Consider the following 13,412-nt stretch of genomic DNA (forward strand, 5'->3'; position numbering starts at 1 on the left):
GATACCTTCATGAGTCTCAATCCTTGCTCCCTGCTCATTTTGAATGTGGGATATGTTGTTGTTCATTCTGCGCTAAACAGTGGTTCTGTGAAAGAACTTTGTATTTTTTTCTCTGTCCTTCAACCACTTTATTCTCGATTTCTATCGCCATAAAGTTTCCTCCTATTTTTCTCTTGCTAAGATTTGTTCTTCAAGAATTTGTTCCTATTTTGTCAGGTCCTCAGATTGTCCTTCGATTATGATCTTCTGCTGCAACTTCTTCATGACTTGATTGAGGGCATTCTGAGCTTGAAAAATGTTACCAAAAGAGGTGTGATTCCAGTGTTTGATTTTGCCTTTGAGGTGCTTGAGCTTTTGCTGGAATTGAGGCATTCTGGAGCCATTAGAGGGGGTAAAATTGCTCCATGTTGAATTGACTAACTTTTTGAAGTCCGGATGAGACATCCAGAAGGCTTCAAAACGAAACGGCCGCCGAATGTTGTGACCTGGGCGGTTCCACTAAAGGGCTATAGGCCAGTGATCAGAACCCGATATCGGCAAGATAGAAGCTACAAATTCTCCACCCAGGTGAACTGTGTTATCTGATAATAGGAATCTGTCAAGGCGCGAAGCTATCTGATGTGATCCTTCTCTTTTGTTATTCCAAGTAAACAAGCCATTGTTAGAGGGGATATCAATAAGCCGGTTATTCTGTATGAAGTCTTTTAGGTGATTCCCATCTCTGTTACCTCTGTTTCTCCCTCCTTTTTATTCTTCCAGTCTTGCAATCATGTTGAAGTCGCCTCTAGAAATCCATAGGGGGTGCAGCCTATTTCTGTTGAGCTCCGATATGGTGTCCAGGATTTCAACTTTGTGCATAGTTTCCTGAGGGAAATACACATTAGTCATATGACCATAAATGTTAGTGCCATTTATGTGAAATATTGCTTGGATGAAGTTCTTGTTTGCATGTATATTGTTGAGCAGGATAGCGCACGCGTCCCATAGAATTGCAAGGCCGCCCGACGCCCCTTGAGCATCTACAGCTGTTACCATCCCACCTGGCCAGGCTTTCGCTGCAATTTTTTCCAGAACTGTCGAGTTGCATTTTGTTTCTTGCAAGAAAAGGATTTGAGGTTTTTCCTGCATGATCATGTTTTTGAGAAGTCTACCTTTCCTTGGGCTATTGAGCCCTCTAATGTTCCATGAGATCAACTTCATTGAGAAGAGTTGGGGTTGATGTTGAAGTACTTAGTTAGCTTAGCATATCTGCCTGACTCTACTAACACTTCTCCTATTTTGATAGTTCTTTGTAGAGTGGTTTTCCTCCCACGCTTTTTGCTGTCTTTGGTAATAAACTTTCCATCCCAGGAACTTCCAATCTGGACACCAAGGGAGTGATTCTTTTGTGCCCGCGTTAAGACCTCCACCAGGTTGTCTACTTGCTGATCTGGGATTTTATCAAAATTCCTTGTTTTGCATGCCTGCTCTAGGCCTAAGATGTCAAGTTCGCCAATGTCTATGTTCTCAGGATCTTCCTCCATATATTGGGATTCTTGTAAGTCTTCAGTTGTTTCAGCTTCTGTCCTTGGGCTGGGCGTTGTGTTATCAACCTCCATTCCTTGAAAATTCCAAGCTGGGGTTTGGAGCTGGGTATTGGGGAGTGATTTGCTATTCAGCCTCTCCTCTGGAAGCGGTAATGCCGCTTTTTGTTTATCTTTGGTGGTTTCCTTCTCAGAAGGAGAGGGATTTTCGAACTCAGGATCGTCATTACTTGCCAAAGCAGCAAAGTTGTTGCTAGTTGAGGGTTTGGAGGAGCTAGCTGGATGCGTCCTGGGATTGTTTGCCGATTTCTTGTGGTTTCTTCTGCGGTTGACCACTTTGGTAAACCCATCAGGAGCAGGTTTGTCTGGGGACATTTGGGGGAGGGGTTTTCTATTTAGAGGACAGTCCCTAAATAGATGACCCAGATCATGACATTTCCTACACCGAAACGGTACATGCTCATAATCTATCAGCTGAACCCATTCAATATCGTCATGTAATAAACTTACCGCGTCTGGCAGGGCTTGATTGAGGTTCATGTAGACAGAGATTCGGACGTATGATGTGTATCTGCTGATTTTTGTTTCCTCTGCCACTTTGATGAATTCACCCAAAGCATTTCCCATTTCTTGCAGGGAGTCTTCCTCCCAATATTCCACAGGAAGAGAGTAAATCCGTATCCAAACCAGAGCCCAACTGAGATCTTCCTTGTCAGGGTTGAATCGTTTTACCCATCCCCTGAGATACAAGCCAGCAGCGTTGAAGAAGTACGACCCTCCGTCCAAAACCCTGTTTCGATCCTCCAAACAGTTAAATATGGCTGTGAAGAAACCTTTTGGCCCTAGTTGCAGAGTAATGTGACCCTTTGGATTCCATTTGGAGGCTATCCAGCCTCTCAGAGCTTTCTCAGTCGGCCACAGTCCGATGAACTTTCCTATTAATGCATGATCCCTCATGAACTGTATTCTGGCATTGATTCGATGGCTTGGAAATTCTACTTTTGGCCTTTGAGTGGCGACTGGCTTGCATGTGGATGAGCTCACCTTGGGCTGATCCTGCTGATCCTGAGCTTTGTCCTGAAGTGCATTTGTGTCCTTATTACCCTCATGCTGCACCTCTGCATTGTCGTTTTCTTCAGAATGTTGCTTTTTGCCGTCATCCATTGGGGGAGGCGCATCGCCCTCCCCCTGGGGGGGAATCATTGTTCCTGCAAATGTCTGCAGAAGATGTAAGGCCGCAGAACGTCCTGAAGCTGTCAAGGCTGACCTCGGTCAGGAGGAGTCTGCCGTAGCAGGGTTTACAGAAACCCTAGAAAGAAGGTTATCGCGCTCCCGAGCTCCCCGCAAAAGGTCCCCACAGAACATTCGATGTTATTGTATATTTTATAGTATATACTATTCAAAATTAAAAATTAAAAATTTATCTTACATATGTTGTTTTATATAGTAGTTATAATTTAGACTTCTAATTTAAAAGGAATTATTATTATTGAATTTTTTTTATTAATTTGAATTAGTATAAAAATTCAAAACTTTTATATAAGAAGCTATTTAATAATATCCTTTATTATCAATTACTTTATATTCAATAAGCTTTATTGAATTTAAATATTAAAATTATATTGATATAAAAGTACAAATTTTATATTTTGAACTTCTTATTTCCAATATTTAATTAGTGATATAAAAATTTTAATTATAAAATTTTAATGTTAAGAATTAAAATTGGTTAGAGTGTTTTAAATTGAACGTGAATTGGTGGATTATTAAGAGGCACTTTTCAAAAGGATACAGGTTAAAATACTTCATAGATTAGTCGACCCAAAACAATATTAAAATCTAATAATATATGTGTGTGATACTCATCTTTACATTGCAATTAAATGTAACTTTATAATAACAATTTAAAGACAATTGAATACTATAAAATTAATAAATAAGCACAATTGAAAAAAATCAAGTTCATCTAAATTACATCAGCATAAGATCAACAAAATGATTACCATGTGAATACTTACCAAGAATAATAATTAGTGAGATCTGCCTACTAAAAATATTAATGGTCAACCACTCACAAAGTAAATACAAATAGACTCGACCTATTTCATCAGCTCTAATTTAATGATGAGCTTTTACAGGTGAGAAGCAATGTCAAATTAAGAGGCCAAACCCACTACTTCGATTCTAATCTAATCTACTTCACCTCCTTCAGGAGACTAAAAAATCAATGCTTTACAAGAAAGCACGAAATTTTTCCGCTTCAAACAATACAAGGTACACATTATACATTTTATTGCATAGTATCTTATTTGATAAAGTACTAACAAAATTGTGAGAAGAAATAAATGAATGAATGAAGATATATTTGTAAACTTTTATTACAGTGTGCTGTAAATATATTTTTTATTATGCCTCTGCCTAGCTCTGAAGCTGCAACTGGATAGCAATTTCTCTCTATCATGTTGACCCTCATGCCACCATAGCTTAAAGCATTTGCAGCCAGGACTTATTAGACAGTGTTTAGCATTTGATGATTTTTTAACTCGCATGATTTTTTAACATTAATATGTGTAGATAGTTAGAGTTGCTAGGTAATTGTCGAAGGGTCATCTGCTGTCAGGATTCCAAATAAATAAAATCTTGAGTTAGGACAAACAAAATCCCGAGTCCTAAAGCACTCCAATAAAACCTACAGACCTAGTACCCAGCCACGCGTAAGTTGTCAGGACCAGATCTCTTGCTAAGCATTCTTTTGTCCTAACGGAGGTGCAACAATTATAAAGAATCCATTACACAGTAAGATCACAATAAATGCTTAAAACGTTTGGGGGCGCCACAATGTTGAAGAAGACATTACTGCGATGATAAAAAACACTAAAATCATGATGAATGGTTATAACTTTAGAGGCACCGCAATGCCGAATAAGCCATTCATTAGTGTGAACCCTCGTTCTTGGTTTGGAGTCTGGACAACAGACGTACAACAATTTAAATTGCTGAGAATAAACTATCAGGTAATATTTATACCGTGTACTTTAGTTATGATTACAGAATAAGATCCCATGCAAATGAACCAATAATAATTGAAATAAATAACAATAAAATATTTTAAAAAATAAATTATTTTTATTTTATAAAGTTAACTTTATTCATTATAATTTGATTTTTGGTCAATGGTCGATTAATTTAGGGTCAACGCATTTTTGAATGGGTTATATCCTCCCACAATAGGAATAATAAATTGAAAATAAAGAGTAAATTCTCTGTGTGTTTTTTTTTGTTTTTTTGATGAGTACAAAAGGATTTCTATTAATAATTTTTATACTGATTATATAGAAATAATAATGTTTATTTAAGGATTTTGATACAGAATCAAAAGAAAAATTACTATGGAATAGATAAATTATATAACATCACTTAATTTAGGGATTGTCTTTGGAACAATTCCTTTTGTCTTTCTTCCTCACAACCAAGGATAATTTTAGGGGCGAATGTTCGCCCTTTGGCGAAATTAAGGGGTTTTAAATTTTTAGTGGGCGAATATTTTGTATCATAGTACATTTTTACAAATCACCTCAAATAGCCCACCTTATTTTAAGGGAGAGGGTAAAAAAGGTAAATTTAGCCCTTGAAATTAGGACTTACAACCTTCCATTCGCCCATTTTCAAGAATAGGTTTTATTTAAGTGAATCCATTCGCCCATTTTCAAGAATAGGTTTTATTTAAGTGAATCCTATGGGCCAAATACCATATTTATAAAAGAGGTATGGTAAATTAATAAAAATATAAATAAATGAGAGGTATGGTAAATAAATAAAACAATTTTTATATTTACTCCATAAGTCACCTTATATACATGTAAGGGTGTAAACAAATAAAAATATAAGTAAAGTGGAGGTATGGTAAATAAATAAAATGTTTTTTACATTTACTCCATAAGTCACCTTATATACATGTAAGGGTGTAAACAAATAAAAATATAAGTAAAGTGGAGGTATGGTAAATAAATAAAATGTCTTTTTATACTTACTCAAAAGGTATGGTAAATAAATAAAAATATAAATAAACTAGATGTATCGTAAATAAATAAAACCTCTTTTTATATTTAGTCCATAACCCTCGTTCTATTTATGAAGGCTCAAGAAAGAGGTTTTATTTAAGTGAATCCTATGGGCCAAATACCATATTTGTAAAAAAGTATTGTAAATTAATAAAAATATAAATAAACGAGAGGTATGGTAAACAAATAAAACATTTTTTTATATTTACTCCATAAGTCACTTTATATTTACGAACACTCAAAAAATGGGTTATATTTAGGTGAAACCTATGGCCAAAATACTATGGGACAAATACCATGGACTAGATTGTTATTAATACCATGTAAAAAACCATTATTAACCCTAATATTAGAATTAATAAAAACAAAAATAGCACATGGTATAGACCCATGGTATTCACCAAAATGGCACATGGTATTGACCCATGGTATTCACCTGGAATGTAGCCTATTTAAATGGGGGAATTAAACCAGCATGTAGCCTATGCTAAGATTCACTGGGAATTTACAAAGTTTTATTATTTAGTGAAAGACTCGCCAAGATCTTACAAGATTTTATAATTGAGTAAAATATTCGCCATGCCTGGTGAGAGATTTGCCAAAAAATTATATATACATATTATATTATTGATAAAATCGCCTTCCATTTTTCCTATATACCATGGAGATTCGCCCATTTATTATATTTATAAATTTAGGAGGGTTCTTAAAATTTTCCCTGCTCACAACCTTGGTCAAGCCTACACGAGGCGGATCAACGAGGATAATCTGCAAGTTATTGTTGAGAGCTAAAGGTGTTGCCTTGTCGGAGTCAGAAGAAGAAGATTCATGAGCACGCTTCAACATACGTGGAAAAACATCTTTCTTAACCAATTCCCAATCTACAGGGTGAACTGGGATCCCAATAGAGTCCTCATAAGGTTAACGTGCAGTGACAATTTGATCCTAATCTCCTGGAAGCATATCATTGTCGGTGTCCTCATCCTCTTGATTAGAAGGAGAAGAAGGCTCGCCCTCCATAGGGAATCGGTCACAAGGTTTCCAACTTTTTTATGTAGACATTTGATTGTGCCACTTCTTGGTGGAGATTGACCTAGGGAGAATTCTCCAGATGCCTAGTTTGAAGACAAACACAACACCGAAATGACGTATTCTCATAATCCAAGGATTGGGTTTAATTGTAATCACCTATTTTTAAATTTATTCTATCTAGTAGCCCTTTACTAATGTCAATTTCCACCCAAATTCTTCCGTATGTGTACAACCCATGTTGTCCTCGAGAGATATCTATAGCAAGATAACAACGCAAGGAATTATAAATGCCATAAATGGACAGGAAAATTTGGAAGTCGAACCCAAATTGGGAGTTTGGTGATGATTGTTTTAGAGGGATCAAAATCTAGAAACCAGGAGGTATTGAGTAGACCAGATTTACCCCAAAACCAAAGTCCACTAGTTAGCACCTTCTGGTAATCCTATGTTTTGCTAAACAACAATATAAAGAAACCCTTGGAAACAAAGATAATCTTGCATTTTGAAGTTCGTGACGCATGAATCCACTTATAAAGGTTTGATGAGTGTGGCCAAAAACCATTGAAGCCACAAATGAGGTGATTCTTAGAGTAGAGCTGAAGGAAGTCCTCCATAGTAAGGTTCAAAATTTCAACAGATGGAACATCCTTAGCTTTGTCCACCTCGTACAGCCTAGGTGCTACCTGGGCCTGTTGAGACTTGGATCCTAACTTGATGGAATCCTTGAAGGAAAGCGATTTTGAAGTTGAAGATGCCTCACCACCCTTAGTACCACCATTTAGGAACGCAACAAGATATATGGAAGCATCCTTCTCAATGTTGGAATCTCTGATTACCTAATCCTTCTATCATTGAATTCCTTTGTAAAGGAGCTTGAACGCACCTTCTAGAATTCCTATCAACATTTTAATTTTGTGTTTGAGCATAAATACACCACCAACTACATTGACCATGATGCAAAGGGATTTACAGACAAAGATCATACAAAAATTGGGAACTTTTGGAGAGAACTGCCCCCATTTCCTTCTCCAAGTAATGATGCATTTTATCAGACACATTACTTTCTTCCTCACCCTATTTGAAATGCCAAATTAACTTCTCCAAGTAATTCATGCATTTTGTCAAACACATTACTTTCTTCCTCACCCTGTTTTTCAAACTCGGGATAAAATGAACCGATTTTGGATAGCGATGAGGAAGTCAAGTGTTCAAGACTCGACAACACCCTCTTCCTGTCTTCATGTCGTCACTCCACTTACCCAAAATCGCATCCACCAAGGCAAAAGAAAAACCATCCAGAGCAGATGATTCCCCAAATCATGTTCGCTGGAAACTTGAGGAGTCACCATTCGGAGTGTGTCCAAGACCTTAGCAGCAGAACCCTTCTCTTGGACCTCATGTAGTTCCAAAGGTGATAGAAAACCCTTGGCACACTCCCTTTCATGAAACTGTGCCCTACTTCCCACGAAAAACATTGAATTTAAGAACCGATATGAAAACTTTCCTCGAGAAGATCGACTAGGAGTGGGTTGTGAAACCCTGATAGGGCATCATGCAACATGACCTCCCCTGGAACTCTAACATCCTTTGATGAGGAGTTCATTCCCTTGAAATCAGAAGGAGCAATAAAAAATAATTTCAAAATAAAAAAATAAATTGTAATTAAGCAAAGTCTTTTGGTAGAAATCACATAATAGAATTTTTTTGGTTGGCGCATTTTGAGCCAACAAGTGTGGTTCATCATCAAGACCAGTTGAAGAGGCAGAGCATGGCAAAGGCTTAAATAGAGAGCAATGTAGAAACATAATTTCAAGTAACGGCTTATATTTGAACAATAATAATTTCAAAATTGTAATTATTTTGAAATGAAAAATAATAATAATATTTAATTTATTAAATTAAAAATAAAGAAAATTAAAGTTTAAGCTAAATTCTAACTACTTCAACCTAAAATATTAAGTAAAATTGAATCCCTTTTTGGGACCAAATAAAAATTATGAAAATCAAATTCTAATATAAAATTATGTATGGAAAATTAAAATTAATGATTAAAACAAAATTGTATATATAAATTTTCTCAACAAATAAATTAATATCTGGTATAGTGTGCATTAGTTTATTAAAGAAATATTGTTAAAAAATAAATAAATATTTGGGATTTTGGTTTTATTTTTTTCATTTTTAGTTTGTCTAATTGTTTGAATTCTCTAGAGATCACTTTAGGCTTGAATTGTGGTTTGAGAAACCGTGATTTAAGGACATCTAAATTGTTAAAATCATCTGGGGATCGCATCTGCCTTAGACAACACCTTGCCTAAACCACACTAACCCTTAACATGATTAAATTTTTACTCACCAAATTTTAAACCAAAAATCTTCCCATCAATTATACTTGACGACTATCAAAATACCTAAAAGATTCTATTAATAACAAATTATTTTTTCATTAACTTACCCAATCCTCAGTTTAAGTTTATTCGGCGTTAACTTCAAAATAGAAATTTTATTAAGATGATGCTTTTTAAAAGGTAACATAGCCTTCGTTTGGAAGCAAACTGTCTCTTATTGCTTTCTGAAAATCACCACTGGCTCAGGCTGTGCTTCAGTCGGTGGAACTCCAGGGAATGGATGACAGTGAGCATGGAAAAGGAAAGGGAGTTATGAAAGAAATTAATAATATGGATGTCGGTTCACCACGACAAACCATGCCACGCCTTTTTGAATCTAGTCATATCAACCATTGATACAATGTTATACATTATTAATAATGAACATACAAGAAGACTTGGTTTGGGTTTTTAAATAATTTTATTTTAAATTGTTTTTTATAATGTTACATAGGTATTGGAGTTTTTCAAAATATATTTTTTAATTTAATATATTAATTTGTTGGAATTACAAGTTTGAGTTGTAAATTTTTAACAATTTAGAAATATATAAGTTTTTTAAAATTATAAATTTATATATATAATCAAAAACTCTTTTTAAATATAAAAAATTACTAACCAAAAATTATTTAACTGAATTTTACTTAAAAATTCTAAAACAATAGATCTTATAATTAGACAACACTTTTTTTCATAATAAAAAAATATAAATATAAATAATATATAATCTAGCACATATAAATATAAATAATATATAATCTAGCACATAGTTTCTTTTAATTTGTGATTCTAAATTACTTCATAAAAATAGATACCATATTTTCTTACAACTCTCACATTTTAATAAGAATGTGTTTATCTTATTATACATGTATAAGGCTAAGTATATAATATTGACTATATATTAATTCCTTTTGACTCATTTTCATAACAATGATTTATCCGAAGTGTATTTTGAAAAAAATATATTTAAATTATTTTTCTTTGTTATTTGATTGGACTTGCAACTATCATTGTTCCCAATGTATATTATAAGTTATACTTGAATAGTATTTTTTTGTAGTGAACTAAAGCTATTAATTCATAATATGAAATGATTAGAGAGTTTATGAGTACTCCATGACCCAATCCATCCTTGATAATCCGGACATGATAGCTTGAGAATGAGAATGTATTTTTCTTTGAACAAATTACAAACATTATTCTTAAAACAATACTCATTTTTTATTGTAATCTCGCCCACCTTTTTGTTTCATTTCATTCTAAAATATAGACATTGAATTAGTACCATGATTTAGTGCATAATCTATGCAAATATTCACCAATATAGGTGCGAGCAATATATATAAGAACACACTTGAATGGAAACTATTATCTTGGGAAGTGATTCTATTTAGGGTTGCAATATAGGGAATGGACAAAATAAAGCTAAAGAACCAACAAAAAGGAGGAGAACAATTGTAAACCAAGAAAGAAAAGTGAGAGATGATAAAACCTAACAAATGAACAAGTAGAAATAATTACTAAATGATTTTTTCTTGAATATTATTGGTGTTGCTACAAATCCATTGCTTTTCATCAGCACACATTTTATACTTATAAATATAAGATTGTTATTTATTTTGCAACTTTGTAAAATTTCTAGCTTGTTATTTATATTGTAGATTTGTAAAATAACAATTTTTGTACTAAGGAAATTAATAGGTTGGTTCATTTGGGGATTTACCGATATGACTAATAGCATAAGAATAAGGAGAAACATTTTCAATATTTAGAGTGTATAGGCAGTCAAATGTAGAATGAGTCACTAGAGTGTTCATACATTGGTTCCATATATGATGAACTTTTGACCCAAACAACTTTGAAACAAAGTGGTCACAAGACTAAGGAGAAACATTGTTCATTATTCAGAAGGTATAAGAAGAAGGAGGTAGAAGGAGTACCAGAATGTTTAGATATTCATTCCATATATGATGAACTTTTGACCCAGACAACTTTGAAACAAAGGGGTTACAAGAGTCTAGGAGCCAAATGGTTTTCCCTTAGTAAACTGCCTCGAATAATATGGGTAAGAAACAATGACAAAGGAACTTCAAAATAAATTCAAACAACCAATCATTTCACAAGACTCGGAGAATGAAGTAGCAAAAGGAGGAAGAGGTATACTAAACCTTCTTACTAACATACACACATTCAAAAGATACTTGTACTTCTTACTCACATACATGCATTCAAAAAAATATTTGTATATACTTGGTCGTTTAATACATTAAGTGAAGCCATAATTGGTAATTTCACCATTTGATTGTAGGCCACATCCTCCAAATTGAATCATAACTAGTTCCATTTGAAGAACGCCCATCGTATTCTCATTAAATTTCCCTATAGCTTTATAATATCCACTTAGATTTTCTACGAAGTTGGACTTAACATCTTTTGTTGTCTAAGCTCCTAGAACCATCCTTTAAGAGCTTTGTCAGAAATTTAAACTTTCATACCTGATAACCACAAAAAAGGGGTTGAATTCTCACGGTTGCTTGGTTCTAATGGATCTATATTTTTTCATTTCCTCTTCTTTACCTAGGATATTGGATTGATGTTTATTTTTTTCTATACCAATTTTTGAAGCACACAGTTTTCCTTCTACCCCAAGCTACTAAAATTATCTTGCCATTGCCACTTTCCTTTTCTGCTCTACACACCCACCATTAATGCCTTAAATTTATTTTCTGAGATTCTCCTCCATTTTGTTCATGGACTTAGGCATCTCATCCTTCTTCCACAAGCTCTCTCTAGCCACTACTATGCAGCATTACCATTAATGGCTTCATTTAATATCTTAGCTTCTTTTTAAAAAAATTCATGACTATTCCAATAGATTATGAACTTTCTACAAAAACAAATATCTTGGCTCTTCCATGTGACTCAAAATGTTCTACTAGAAGACTTAGAACTAACAACATTAACTCTAGATTTTGGTGGCTACATGATCCTTCTATGTTCATTAACATCATTTCTCAGCAAGTCCACTGATATTTTATGATAATAAATGCTACATTTCGGAAGAGAATAGTTTATGGCTAAATTGATTATCATGTAATAGATAGTTGACATGGCAATACTATGTTCTAAGATGGATATGTTGTGTATCAATGCTAGTGGAGCAACAACATTCTTACTAGTGTGAGAGGACAAGTTAGGATTAATGCTTACATTACTAATTTGGTTTTGGTTTCTTGGAGGTTGTTGAGATATTCTCTCAACCTCTCTCTCCAAGATTATAATTAGTTGGATCTCACCGCAACTATATAAATGTGCTATATTTGAGATTGAATATACAAAATATAGTTATGTATGTGTGAAAATTGTTGTTTTATGTTGGTATTAGAGCTATTTCATCTGTGATTCTCTCACAAGAGGGGCTATGATCATGCAATTTTAGAAATATTAATCCTTTGTACATATGTTAGCATAGAGGGTGTGAAAGTAATAGTTTCATGTGTGTTTTTGTGGAGTGTAAACTTTCACAATGACGATTTTATCACATGTTATGTGATGACATAATTGTCATTGACGGAAAAGGAACAGTAACAAAGAAATAGCAGCAACAAAAGAGAAACGAAGGCAAAAAAACAACATGGCAAGGAGTAGTAAAGAAGTAGCAAGGAAAGGAGCAGTAACAAGAGCAAGCATGGTATTGACAAAGGAGGTTTCAAGAGACTATTGGCAAAGGAAAAACATGAGAAGCAAGGAAAGGATCAATGACAAGGAAAAGAAGCAAAAACAAGGAAAAGGAGTAGCAAAGAAGCAACAAAAGAGCAGCAAAGGAAAAAGAACAATAGCATGAAAAGGAGTAGCAAAGGCAAAAGAACAACAACATGGCAAGGAGCAGTAAAGAAATAGCAATACAAGGATCAATAACAAGAGAAATCAAGGTATTGAAAAAGGTGGTTGCAAGAGACTACTAGCAAATGAAAAACATGAGTAGCAAGGAAAGGAGTAACAACAAGGAAAAGAAGCAACAACAGGGAAAGGAGCAGCAAAGAAGAAGCTAGAAAAAGAAGCAACAAAAGAGAAACAAAGAAAAGGAGCACCAGCAAAGCAAAGAAGCAACAAAGGAGAACCACAAAAAAGGAACAACAGGAGCAGCAAGATAAGAGGAACTTGGGAAGAGAAACAAAAAAAGAGTAATGACAACATAACATATACATGGCATGTTGATTTTGTTATGCTTGTGATGCTTGGGTATGTTGATGAGCTTGTGACGTTGGCTTATGTATGTTGGGTTGGTTGATTGTTGTATGCATATGATGAGTGAGATTTTGTGATGTAAGGAAAATTCAAGACGTTGTGAAAGCTAAAGAAAGGCTCCATGTCAGATAATCAAATACAACTCAAGGCTGTTGAGG

The sequence above is a fragment of the Pinus tabuliformis genome, chromosome Q (assembly GCF_031772625.1).
Source record: "Pinus tabuliformis cultivar Carrire ecotype Pingquan chromosome Q, CPIR1, whole genome shotgun sequence".
NCBI classification, from domain to species: Eukaryota; Viridiplantae; Streptophyta; class Pinopsida; order Pinales; family Pinaceae; genus Pinus; species Pinus tabuliformis.